At 36.7% G+C, this 14,814-nt stretch overlaps 1 pseudogene; it reads right to left on the minus strand.

The window, feature by feature from the left end:
- Positions 1-741: 741 nt before the first annotated feature.
- LOC148102201 (uncharacterized) lies at positions 742-9,428 on the minus strand (annotated as a pseudogene).
- Between the last annotated feature and the right edge of the window lie 5,386 nt (positions 9,429-14,814).

Consider the following 14,814-nt stretch of genomic DNA (forward strand, 5'->3'; position numbering starts at 1 on the left):
TATTACTTCCTGCATTGTAGTAATATAATATTTTGTTTGTGTTTTAATAAACAATGTTGTATAATGTCTGGGTTTAAAATATTGTTTATCTCCAGAAATAGGTTACATGACAGAAGTACAATGTCAAAGTCATAGACCTTTATTTTAATGTACATCTAGTGTCATAATAATAATATATTTCATCTTATTCCAGGCATATTGACACAAACCATAAGTTAAATCCTTGGGGGTTTGTGTTTCATGGAGGAGTTGACGGCTATAGTCGCTGCATTACTCACATGAGATGCTGCACAGATAACAGAGCATCAACTGCTGTGCAACTTTTCCAGAGTGTCGTTGATCTCTTTGGCCTCCTACAATGTGTCAGGGGTGATGCTGGCAGTAAGAATATTGATATTGCACGGTTTATGATTGAACATCGAGGGCCAAACAGAGGACGCTTTATGGTTGGACGAAGTGTGCATAATCAAAGAATTGAAAGATTGTGGGGTGAACTAAACAGAGTTGTGTCAGCATACTTTAAAGACCTTTTCCTCTTTATGGAAAATGTTGGGATTTTAGATAGCACTGACCCATTTCATATTAGGGCTCTTCACCATGTATATCTTCCAAGAATTAACAGATCTGTGGATGAATTTGTAAATTAGTGGAACCATAACAGCTTAAGGACAATGGAAAATAACTCCCCGCTGCAGCTGTGGACTGTTGGAATGTTGCAACTTCCTCAGCATCACAGACCGCTCAGTCAAGTGCACTCCAGACATCGTTCTTACCATCACCAGCAGTTGACGGCTGACTTGAGGCAGATCGACCCCTTGAGTGACAATGGAAATTATGGGATAGAAGTTTTTTTGACAGCATGCCGCATGCTTCAGTTAAGTTATTAGTAAATTTGTTTGTGTTAATTAAAAAATGTATTTGAGTGCCAGACACTAAAAATTGTGAAATATCATGATACTGAAAAGGGTCCAAGACTATTATTTAGGTAAAAGTAAGGTAAGGTAAAAAGACTGGTTTTATCTTCATATTCACTTGTGCCATTTAAATCATAAAAGTAGACAAAGTGTTTAGACTACACTTTTCTTTCATGACAAACCATACTGTCACAGTACAAAATGTTACAGTATATGTTACATATGATTGTATGATGTACTAATGTATCTGTTAATTAACAGGAATTATGATTCATTTATTTAATTAAAATTGTTATACATTTTAAACTCTTTAAACTCTTTTTTAAAGACACAAATTACATAAAAAGTAGGAACACAGAACACTTTATTTGTGTATTTCCAGTACCCAGAGGAAGGAAATAATATTCTGCAGTAATAGGGCTGGTCTTAAAAAAACACAAATGAAAGAGGAAAAAAAAAACCAAACAATCTACAATGAGCCTGTGTTATCAAGTAGTATAGTAAAATATACAAACAAAATCCTTAAAACACTCCCTGCAAACCAGGTTATGTTTATTATCATTATTATTATTATTATTATTGTTGTTGTTGTTTATAATACTTTGATAACATATAATAATTTGATGATATTGTAATGTCATATAGTGTGATATAATGTTCATATTTCAACCTGTAACATAACCAGGTTTGACCAAACCAATGTCTGTCACATTTATAGACAACTTTGCTGCCAGTGTTGGAGATACTGTCTTTCTACCTTTTAGTATGTAGGGTTACTGTAATACTTTTCAAAACTTTACCAAAAACTAACAAAAACATTTTTTAAACCTGTGAGTTAAGCTAAAAGTTAAATGATATTAATACAAAGTTCTGTGTAAAGCATAAATGTTCAAATGGGACACTGAAATAAAGCTTAACTCATCTCATTTGAAAATTCACATTATGTGGAATAGTTGAACACAGGAAGCATTTGAGAAAACTTAATTCTATATAAGAATGAGATCGTGGCATATTATTTTGCTCACTGCAGGGGTGCTAAATAATGTAATGTTACTATGGGTCATATCAGAGACAAAACATGCCATATAAGCAGGAAAACAAATTAACTACAATCAAAAAACAAAAAATGCCTCACATGTATAAACTGAAACAAAATTATTCCATCCATTCTCCTCGGCTTATCAAATCCATGTCTGATTTGAAAGTAGTGTACACTGCATGAACTGGTATTTAAGTTGTAATTTGAAATTTTGAGGTTTTATTAAGAGACATTTCTGAACTAATTACATTTTACTTTCCTGTGGACTGCTGTATCAGAGGTGAAGAACATTTTTTTTCCCCTTACAGGGCCAGACTGTCTTAGATACAGATAAAGAATGCCTATACATGGAACAACTGAGCTGAAATATGATACACAGGGACCTGTCATGAATTGGAGTAAAAGTGACAAATTGCTTTCAAATACATCTGGTCTCTTGTTCCATTGGCATAACTTTTCTGTCAGTCTACAGTCAACCCAAATGCTACTCAATTTGAATCTATTTTTATTTACATATTTAAACACATGCCTACATTAGCACAGATACAACGTTTTATGTGAATTTTAATTTCATGAATGAAAGATATCTGTTTTGTTATGAACTGTACTAGAATGGAGCGCTACAGACCTGTACCACCCAAATAGGGTAATACCATTGTTTCACAACACAATGACTTTAGTTTGACAGGCTTAATTTTTTACCATTACAGTATGTGTTTAGACATACCTTTCAAAAGGTGCACGGGTCCGTTGAAGGACATACCAGTGAGCCAGATCCAAAGCAGTTTCTTGTTTGTTTTGAAGTGTTATGCAAACATTGTGACCAGCAAGACTGATCAAGCTGGCTGCCTGTGCAACTGCATCTTGCAGCTGTAGATCATTCTCGGCCTGTACGATCTAAAAACAATATGAGGAAATTAAAAAATGAATTATTTGACTCTACTATTTAGTAGAACATACAAAACTAATAGCTTCAGTGTTTAATTAGTACATTAACCCTATGAAACCTCATAACCGATCAGGAGGCTGAGGTATAAGTTATTAAGCTGGAAAACAAGTCCAATCATTAAATTCTGAAAACTGAAACTTGGAGTTTCTTGGGCAGTAACCAACAGAACCATAACCTGCCACACACATTTTTAGTTCTTCCTTCTTGTAGCCATTAAAATGTTTGATCTTTTACTAGAAAGGTGCAGGACTCGGGCAAGAAAAATTAGGAAAGTGTTAGTAAAAATGTTGGACAAGCAAAAAAAGACCTACAATGAAATTGAAAGAACCAAAGGAAATTATGCTCACCGACTGCACTTGTGACCTTGTTTCCTCATCAGTAATATGATCAGTGCTGACTTTTACATTGTCTGGACCCTTTTGAAGACACTCATACAAGAGTTCAGACAAGAAACATGGACTCTGTCCCCCATGGGCAATTGACATTGCCATGATCTGGCCAGCATAGTAGTATCCATTATCTTTCATTGCTGTTAACAAATAAAATAAAACATCATCTCAAAAGCTTGCATCATTATTTGTGTTACTGTGGCATTTTTTATAGTACAAGTTATCAAATGTTATTTCTGAAAAAAATATTGCCCATACAGTTGCACCCATAAGAGTTTGGATAATGACAAAAATCATCTTAATTTTGCTGTGCACCACCACCTTGGATTTTAAAACCAAACAATCAAGATGATACTGAAGTGCAATTCCTTCGAGGTATTTTATTAAAAAATGGCACCAGCTGATTAGGAATTACAGTCAATTTTATACGCTATCCACCATCTTTAAAGATGGTCGTTTTAGACAAGTGATTGAAAGCTAACACCATTTTATGTATTATTTTTAATACAAGGATTAAAATTCTTTACAATTCTTTACAGCCTTACAGTCAGATCAGGTAACTGAGCTGGCTTGTTATGCGTTGGGTTATTATCAATTTACACTGTCCAATCAATTTAGCATTTGCATTTGGCTGAATCTGTCACGGACCCGGTTCCGGGGACTCGGGGTCCGTGAACAGTGTGGACCTTTATTATTATTATTATTATTATTATTATTATTATTGGATGTATGTTTGCTGCACTGTGCTCTTGTGTTCCATGCTGGTGTGTGTACGTGTGTGTGTGTCTGCGGGTGTGGCTGGAGGATGAAGGACAGCCACCTGCAGGCCTGATGGGTGTGGCCCTGCCAGCTGCTGGTCACGCCTAGGTTCTCACACACCTGCTTCTGATCAGGCTCGTCGGGGGAACTACTTAAAAGAGCGATGGAGCTTCCTCCGGCGCAGGATCGTTGAGTTAGACTCCATGTCAGTGTCTCAAGTACTGTTAAGTGTATGCCTGCTGGAGTAGGTGCCATAACGGCTGCGTCTGTTGTTTTTTCCTCAGGAGAGCGGAACACGGGACTGCAGGACGCACGGGGTGTGCGGAGGCAGCAGAGAGCACGGAATACCAGAACTTGGGAGAAGGCACAACACAGGAGTTGAGGGAGCACTCTGGAGACTTATTGTGTGGTGTACATTTACCCCCACTGTAAATAAATGCACTGTTCATTGCACTAAGTCCAGCGTTTGGGTCCTTTCTCCAACATCCCCCACGGCTTGCCCTGGCAAACCGTGACAGAATCTGAACAGATTGCCCTTTACACTTCACAAATCACCAGTGATATCATTGACAACAGTAGTGGCTTGGTTCTATGGCAGCTACTCATGCCCGTGTCATAACGCTGCTTCCACTATGTGTGACTTGAGCTATTCTTTTCTTTACTATACTTTTCTCCTTCCATCATTTTGGTTAATCTTGGTGTCATCTGTCCATATCTTTATAGTAGTATAGCATAGTTCTTTTAGATGTTTTCTGGCAAAGTCCTTCCAGTTATTTACTATTGCACCTTGTTGTAAAACATCTGTGTTTCCATTCATAAGTGCATCTCTTGATTGTTGAATTACACCATATCAGTCATTTGAATAATTACTTTTGAGAAATGAGAGAGCATGTATAAAAATGGCCAGAATTCCTAAATATCCAGTACTGTTTCAAACCTTTCAACTAAAGCAGAGAATCTGCCCTTCAGTCAATCTAGGTTTAATTTTGTAAAATGGTACATGTGGTACAAATATTCTGTCATTGCCAAAAAATTGTGTTTAGTTAACTGTATGAGATACTAAACTCGTACATGTAATCACAAACCAATTGATGTATAATGTATTGATGTAAAATAAATCAAATGGCAACAATTAATTAAATCATAAGTACCTTTAGAATTGCACGTAAGAACTTTAGCATTGGGTGGACCTTCAAAGACGCCAAGTTTGTCCTTGACTTCACAGAGGCAAAGTCGGAAGAACTCCCGAGTAGGTCCTTCATTGTCAACAGCACCCTCAGATATTCCATAGTCATCAGTAAACTTCACATCTAGTTTTTTTCTCTGGTGAAAAATTGGCTCTGGATGCTCCATCCCACACATTTCGCCTTATGATGTTGAAGCGTACAGTGCTGTCATTATTTACTCTAGTAACAATCTGCTCCAAGATTCTCTCTAAGCTCTGGACGTCACTGAAATATACACACACACACAAAAAAAAAACAGTAAAGAAATATACTAGTCTCAATGGCAATAACCCACCAACAGAATAATGATGTACCATCCTTAAGACTGTAATTGATATTTAACAAAAAAGAGATACAAATCAAGAATGTTTGTGATAATGGAAAAAAGATTAAGTTTAAGTTAAATTAAATTAAAATTTTTTAGCTTGTCATAAATACACTAGTATTTGTAAATAGTATAAATACACTATATAAATACAAGCAGAACAAGAAAAACAACAAGATCCAACACTGACAACCAACCTCCATTCAAAAAAGTAAAAATAAACCAAAACATATATCAAGTAAAATATAATTAATCTGATAGCCTTGGTAATCTTCAAATGACAACAGAAATCGTAGGTTGCAGTTTGTAGTTTGCTTATTCAAACTGATCCAAAACTAGACAGCAGGTGACTCCTTTTCCGCAACAAACATAAAATAATGGTTAATATGTTGACCTTTCAACATGACAAGTAAAAGTTTGTGTTGTACTGACCTTTCACATGCACTTGAGTCTAAAGACCTTGAAATGGCTTCTTGGAGGTCGGGGTCATCTGACAGGTATTCTTCCTCAAACAGGCCAAGATATGTACTGCAAAGCCAGAATGTTTTGTAAATTATTTAGTTAAATTACATATAAATGATGTTGACATAATTACATTATCACAATACATAGATTGGCCTCAGCATTATTAAAGTTGTGTAGGATCATCTTGACAGAGAACAGAACAAAAAGCATGGAAAACTATTCCTGAACCATGCTTAAAGAAATTCAAGAAAAAGAAGACATCGCCATCAAGAAAGCTTGGTTAAGAGAGTTCAAGCTATGTTGAAGACTAAAGTGGCTCATATCACATTTTGAATTTTAAGCTCATTAAAATTCTACAAGTTTTGTTCTACTCTAATATACTGCGCTTCCATGTCTGTTTGTAGACAGAATTTTGTAGACTTCAGTAAATCACTGCGCTTCTTTCCTATTTTTCCAGCAAAATACAAAGAAAGCAGGGGTGGCTCATGACTTTTGCACAATGTAGCTCAAAAGATTAAAAGATACAAACATGTACAAAACACATACCTGTAGGATGTGCTGCATAAACTTGGCTGGGTAGGTCCATTGGACACACTGGAGGTGTTACTAGAGAAGACACGTGTGTCACCAGTAACACTGGCAGAAGAACCCACTGATAAGGCAGGTGTGTTGTAACTGGCAGAGGCAGATGTTCCACTGGAGTAAGGCTCATCCTCATCAGTAGCAACGACAGAAGGATTGGTGGACATTGTGAGGGTGTCAGCAGAGATGGAAGATTCAACAGTACAAACATCTTGGGTAGCAACGCACCAGATTACCTCATCATTAACAGACATGGACTGTGTGTTAACAATGGGAATGGCTGAGGGAACTTCTTTAGAAATTTCAACTGTGAGAACACAAAGAACAGGAGTTTAACTTTTGAATAACATCTAATCACATATATAGCTTTTGCTTTTCATGTATTTAGGGGTACATTTCTTCCTGCTCAAAATATTAAACTAAATTTAAATATGATTTTAACAAAGACTTGACACTTAACTAAAGACACAATGCCTAAGATGACTAAGTAACAGACACTGAACCAACTTAATTTCCAGATTATTTGGAGCGACTTTTAGATAGGAATATTTACCGCATTTGTCAGAATTCAACGTTTCTGTGAAATCCTGCCTGCTTGTATGGCTACTCTCTCCATCATAATATGTCTGTAAATTAAAACACATAATACATTTCATTATACTGACAACAAAATGTCATAATAAATATTAGTAATATGTTTATGTATTATGTATTAAAACATAATACAAGTGACAATGTTTAAGGGAGTTTAAAATCCATCTTTGCCTTTTTCACTCTCATTTTATGAACATACATACATTTGCTGAAATGCTCAGGATTACTTACTGATTCATTGTCCTCACATAAGATGACCTTGTCAGGTCTGACATAAATTCACTTCTGATGAAACAGTTTTTCACAAGGTCTCCATTCAAAGTCTGTTTGGAAGAGAGTGATGGCTCAACTAGTTTGGTGTGGCATGCCAGCAAAATCTGTAGCCTAGGGGAGGAAGAAAACATAGTGTATATGAAATTTTTGTTAAGGCTAACAGACTACAATACAATACAATACATTAAAAGGCTTTTTGTTAACTCTAAAAGATATCAATCCAGTCATCTGATCGGTGCTCCCAGATCCTTTTTGGAAATACCCAAAGCTGACCTTTAATAGTATAATAATCTAAGTAACAAAAACAAATATTTTTTATAAAAAAGGATCTAATGCGTACCTGCATCCTTCAACAACTGGCTGGAAGGCAGTCCTTATTGCCTGCATTACTTTGTCCCAGTCACAGCTAAACTCCAGTGCAGATTTTATATGTTCATTTTCAAAAAGCCAAGCTTTTTTGTTACGCCTTGGCACATGTGTAGTTAGATGGTCTGGCAAGAGAATCACTTCTTTGGTGAAAGAATGAGCCACAGAATGTGACCTGCTTAGCTGTGCTGGAAACCTAATGGAGGATAAAGGCAAAGTAAACATTTCTGCATGTAATATACTCACACTTCTCTGATCAATGAAGTACATTTAATTAAAAAAATACACCATGCTGTACACATGTCTAATCTGCATTAATAAACACCCTCTAGCCCCATGGTAGCTAGGATAGGCTCTTGGAATCCTGAATTGGATAAGTGGAAGAGGATGGATGGATGAATGGATGGATAGATGATGGAAGATAGTGGGATGGGTGGGTGGAGAAACTTAACTTAATCACATAAAAAAATTCTTAAATTCACGGAGTACTTTTTGTTGCTTTAAAAAAAGTTGCATTAAATTATATACTGCCAAAAACTATGTATTGTAACAACTGATGTGCTTTGCTTTTACACAATGTTTGCAGATTAAGCTTACGGGACGTGAAATATTATAGAAGTCGCATGTTTCCACAATTAAACAAATTAACTGTTGTGAACAGTTTAGTCTCCACGTCCACACGCTGTCAGTCTATCGCACAGTTTTTTTGTTTTGTTTTTTTGTGATATTTTTGTTTACTTAGCTTCGTCGAGCAATTGAAACCTACGGGCTATTACTAACCTTCCACTAGCAATTTCAGTGCATTTAGTTCTGTTCTTACCTCTTCTGCCTTGTGCCCTTTCGAGTGAAAGGTCTAAGATTGTAGACGGGACCTGTTGTGGGGCACTCCTGTGATGTGGAAGGCACGTTCTCCAGAACGTTAGCTGGATAACCAGGGGTTATCTGACCGGAGAGGTTCACTGCATTTGGTCTTCCACGATGAACTTCATCAGTAGTACGATGCGGTACACTAGTACAAATATTAGGTTGGCCAGAACATGCATTTGCCAGGGTGTTAATTAGCTCCTCATTACTTAGAATTTGAGCCACAAGATTCCGTGCGGACTGGCTCATAGTGCCATTCCTCGCAGATACAAACAAGGAAAACACTAGATGGCGCAAGCGCCTCCGTGACGTCAAGTTTCATTCTATATATTCAAGTTTCATTCTATATATTCAGACTTTGATTGTAATATATATATAATATTTTCCTAAATGGCATTCCATTATATATATATATATATATATATATATATATATATATATATATATATATATATATATATATATGTACACACTAGTGATTAAATAAAGAAAATCTTAAATAGGAATGGGGGGGGGGGGGGGGGGGCAGATGGGATATTGCACAGGAATGAGCAGCAGTACAAACTAAACAGTACAAAAGTTTTTGTCTTTTGTGGCAGTTGTTACAGTATTGCACTACAGTACATAACATCAGAGTGGACTCTGAACAGCAACATCTCTGTTGCCACAGCTCTCTTTAACATCTTGTCGACCTCAATATAGTGGTATCTCACTCCCATCTCATTAAGGAACCTTATTCTTCTCTTATATAACTATGAAATATTTCATTTTTCTTTCTCTGTTGTAAGATTCTTAGCTGTGGGACATGAGACGTGTCATTAATATATTTTGTGTGTGAAAAACTATTTCAGTGACATGGATGATCAGGGACAGTTGGACAACAGAGAGTGTTGGATAATTCTGTTTCCAGTCATTAATGACACAACAGTTTAGTTGTTTTGTTTTTTTAATATGCAGACTAGTTGCTGTATAATGCTATCATGTTGGGGTTGGGGGTAATCATTTTCTATTTGGTCCCTCGCTCAACTCTTTTATGGTGCCGTTATGAAGCCAGTGGCAGACTGGAGATATATGATAAATTTTCCAAATCAGTGTCCTCAAATCTGATGCAGAAAAGGGTGATTATTTTTTAGCCCCAAGGAGGAACAATTAACAGTAGAGTAGTGAAGCTGGTTGCTACTGACAGTCTCCTCCAAAATTAATCCGGCTGGAGAACTTTGGTAAAGACAGCAAGCTATCTTAAGCGTCTGAGCTATATGTGCCGTGTGTGGGTGTAGAAAAACTTTTTTTTATCATCGGCATCAAATAATTAATTAAGTGTTGCATTTGATTTGCATCTGTTTGATACATTGCATTAAATCATGTAGGTGTAGTTAGTGGAAGTGATTGGATACCGCACAGCCCCATCACCAATCACTTCTCTGCAAACTCACCTGATTTAAGAGGAAAGACCTGAGTCACAAGCAATGCAAAAGACTTAAGCATTATAAAAGAAGAAAACCTGATGTGAGGTACTCGTGACAGGGAAGCTGCTGCAACAGATGCTGGCTGTCCATATAATTTCATAAAACATGTGGGACATGTAACACTTATGCTGAGTTGCCAGGAGCCCGTCACTTTTTCGTTGTTGTTGTTTGTGGGATTTCACTACTGTCTTAAAGTGCTTTTATTCTCTTGTTTTCAACAAAGCCAAACTAAACTGCACTTAAGAAGTCCATGAGGGGGGAGGCACACTGTCAAAATGAATAGTCATGGAACAGTCAGTCAGACATTGACTCATGACCTGCGTGCCATTCCTGACTTTTCTCATTTAGTCTAACTCAGTAGGATACTAAGCTGTTTAAATGTCTCTCAATCAGGGTGTTGTAGTTCATATAAATGACTAGACTAACACATCCTTCAAGTCACCGCAACACTGAACAATGAACATCAACCAACTGGGTAAAAATTGAATGTTGTGTTCTTATGTTTTATGCAATTCTGGCACCATGGCTTAGGTTTACAAATCAAACTACAAAACATCTGGAACGATGCACTTAGGACATATAAGACCAAAATGATGTTTGGCCATTAAGCACAGGGTCACATGTGCCAGAAATCAAAAACATAGCAAATCAACACAAACACCAAAACCAACTGTCAGCCCGTGGAGGAGTTATGAGTTGGGCTTATTTCGAAGCCACAGAAGCTGGGCACATTGTAGTAACTGAGTCAAACTGCATACCAAATTATTCTAGAGTCAAATGTGAGGCTATGTGTCGTCAGCTAAAGTTTTGCCCAAAATGAGTCACGCAACAGGGTAAGCACACCAGAAATTCAACCAGAGTGGGTGAAAAAGAAAAGAATAGGGTCCAAGACCTTAATGCATAATTAAAATGCCTGCAAATATCAATGAAATAGAGTGTCTCTAAATTTCTCTACAATAATGTGAGCAACCCAATATCACGGCAAAACGTGTAATAGACACGCCGTTCTGCTGTGTCCATTTATCACCTTGACACTTCGAAACGTGAAATGGACAGAAGGTGCAGTAAGCTGCAGTAACAACAGAGGGAGATATTTTATATCAAGCCAACATTAAAACTATCACGGGAAAACATATAAAACACACATTATTAACGCATTTGCATGTATATACATATTAGCTTAATCATTTCTGGCTATTAAGGACCCTGGAATGTACTTCATACGTTTCTTTGCTAAGTACTGACTTTGTGGCTTTAAATAAATATATTATCTCTCCTTGCTGGTAAGGCAACTTCTGCATGCAGTAATGCAATTTCTCCATGTGTGTCCATGTCACATTTCAGAGAGGCAAAGCATAAAATGGACCGGTGCATATTACACATTTTGCCATGATATCCAGTAGTTTACAATTGCAGTCTACGCTGGCAATAACACAACAGTTATGTGTTAATGCGATCATATGACATTTTTTGGTAGTTTTGTAATGCAGCACTTTATACTAAATTAAGTAATCACGTTAAATTTATAATTACATCATTACTTGTGTTACAAAGGTGCAATGGACAGATAAATAACAATCTCCTTCAGTGCTACAGTCAGCTAGGCCAGTCTTTAAATTTTAAGGAGTGGAGATATGGGCATTACTTTTATTTTCACAGAACAAAAGGAGCATTGAACATGCTGTTAAAGCGCACACTGTGTCCAGAAACAGAAACAACTATCCAATGCGGCTAACAGGACAGCATTTCTTTGCAAGTATCTGCAAAATCAGCATGCTAGTACTAATCCAGTAGGGAATGTTAAAAGGTGAGTGTCAGCGGACATGACCCCAGAACCCAGAGGCTGATCAACAGGTAAGAAAAGCAGTAAGTCTTAGTCAGTCTACACCTACCTCTACAGTAGAATTGCAGTGATGGTTTCAGTTTTGCTATTGGCTATGTCCTCATTAGGATATAGGTTTCAGTCAATGTGTGTGACTGTGTGGGAACAGTTACTGTGTCAATTTTTGTCTAAGGTCATGTAATATAATGCAAACAACTAATTAAGTAACATATGGCTCTGCTTTTCAAAAGAAATGTCTAATACATTACTTTTTTTAAGAAATCACCCCAGCAGTGTTTGCAATATCCTTGTGTGTCAATTACTTTCACCTGCTTTGTCCTGATCAGGTGTTTGTATCAGGGGATTTAGCATTCGTCATAGCATTCACCACCTGCAGTTATTTCAGTTGCTTTTTTTCCACTTCTCAAGAAATATTTTAGTAATATGCACCTTTTCTCCTCTTTGGACACAATTTTTTAGACCAACTAATTCTGACTCAATGTTCAGGAAAATAAATGTTTTTCATGAGTCTTCCTGTAATTTTAAAAATATTTGATGTGCACATATTTTGTGCACAGAAAAAAATGAAGCCACTAAGAGTAGATGTCATTTAAGTAAGGAAAGTACTTGTGGATAATTGCGCTACAAAAGAATTCACAAAGTGTAGCAATATTTATGAAAAAGAAAATGGCGATTTTTTTTGGTTTAGGGCAATTTTTTGGGGGTGGTTGGGTGGGTTTGTTTGTTTGTTTGTTTGTTTGTTTGTTTGTTTGTTTGTTTGTTTGTTTGTTTGTTTGTTTGTTTGTTTGTTTGCATTGTAGTGTTTTCTTCCTTAACACCTCTGTGTGTGTTTGGAAGGTGCAACTTTAAAAGCAGCCAGCGAGCACTGTGGAGTTTAAGAGTTGTGAAAGTGTGGCATGATGGATGCTTGTGCCCAGCGTTGTGGAAAAAGTGATTCCACTTCACACCTAATGGACTGGCAGCCCATCCCCTACACTGCTAGTGAATCCAAAATAAAAGCCCAGTCATTTTGTAAAGCTGACAACAGTCCTTCCATCTAATTAAAACTTTATGATCTAGCTCCACCAGTACAATAAGACAAATACCCCTATATACTGCATACTGTTTGAATAAAATGCTGAAATCTGAATAAATCTGAAGAGTTGCAAGCAAAACAGCACTAAAAGAATTATTGAATGTTCCCATAGCTACTCATTTTTATGATCACGCATCACAACGTTCAACTCTTGATGTATTTAAAAATGCTTAAAATACTTCTGACCTTTTCTGGTGTTCGCTCTGTGTCGCATCAGCAACACCGCCTCATTCTATAGCTCGTCTCAGCGCAGTGTGCTTCACACAAGTCCACAAAACCACATGGACACACAGAGAGAAACAAATACAGCCATAGACAATGAGGCCAAACATCATGCTGTTTCTCACCTTTCTTAAAACTACCCTACCCTGGGTATTTAGGCATCACAAACACAGAATAGTGCAGTGGGCAAACAGGGAGGCTGCCCTGGTCTGACCTCACTAGTAATGGGATGACTTTGATATTCCCTGGGCACACGACACAAGGTACTCAGATTAAAAGCCTTTTATTCACCGTGACCTTTCGCTCAACATCTTTCCTCAGAGAAATCGTCCCTCCTTCTACGGCCATCACAGTGACAGGCCATCCCCACCAAAACAAAAGGCCAAGTGGTAGGGTGACACAAAGTCAATATGGGAGACTTGTTGATGTTTGAACACGTCACAGAATATCCTCTGGGTTTTCTTGTTTCTTTATAAAACTTACAGGGTGAAGAATGCAAACTTAGAAGATTGATGTTGATTAATCACCACTGTTCAGAGCCTTATGTGTTTCCACCAAAAAATATAGATTAACTACATTAATTAATGTCTGCATTGTAAATGTTTTATTTATCACTTTCTTCTACTAAAAATTTAAATTAGTTATTTAATTCTTGGTTGGATGGATATCATGCAACATTATTGTTTTATAATCCAGTGTGCTATTATTGAAATATATACCGAATTCGTTTCCTGCTTTGCTCCAATCATTATCACCATCCTTATTATCACCTTCTTCATGTGGGTGTGACAGCTCACCTTCAATATGTCAAGACTGTGCATGAACATGGATTTGATGGTTTCTTCAATCACACATTTTGATGTATTTTTGTATAAATAAAATAATAAACTAAATAAAATGCACCGTCTAGCTTTTTAGAATGAAGAAAGATGTCACTTCGGCGGTGTGGCTCAATAATGCCTTTTTAATAGTTTATATTAGCCCTGTGGCACAGAGAAGTAAGCTGAATCAGAACACAGAGTACTTCCAGGATTAATTCAGTGTTCAAAAACATATGCCCGCTTTGTTTTAAAATTAATACGAAATGCTTCCATTCAGTTGGTTTAAATCTTAGTGGAGCTTCACAGATTTGAAGCTGTGCTGATTATATCTTGTAGTCTTATGCAAAAAAGAAAAAAGAAAAGAGAAAAGAAAAAATTGTTTGACTGAGTTCATTACACAACCATATAGCGGACAGAGAGTGGGATGTAGCATATTCATGCATATGATGGCTTTTAGGTTTGCCCTTGTGCATAAATAATTGTCAGGAGACACAGAGGGATGGTAAAAAAAAAATAGTATAGTATAAGTATAATACAAAGTATGTTATATAAAATATAGACATATTTACTAAGAATTATCACTTGATATCAAGGAGAACTGGTGAACAATATTATAGCTGGCATGGTTATCCAATTCTGAAG

This window comes from Neolamprologus brichardi, chromosome 7 (genome assembly GCF_056152115.1).
Source record: "Neolamprologus brichardi isolate AB-2024 chromosome 7, ASM5615211v1, whole genome shotgun sequence".
Lineage (NCBI taxonomy): Eukaryota > Metazoa > Chordata > Actinopteri > Cichliformes > Cichlidae > Neolamprologus > Neolamprologus brichardi.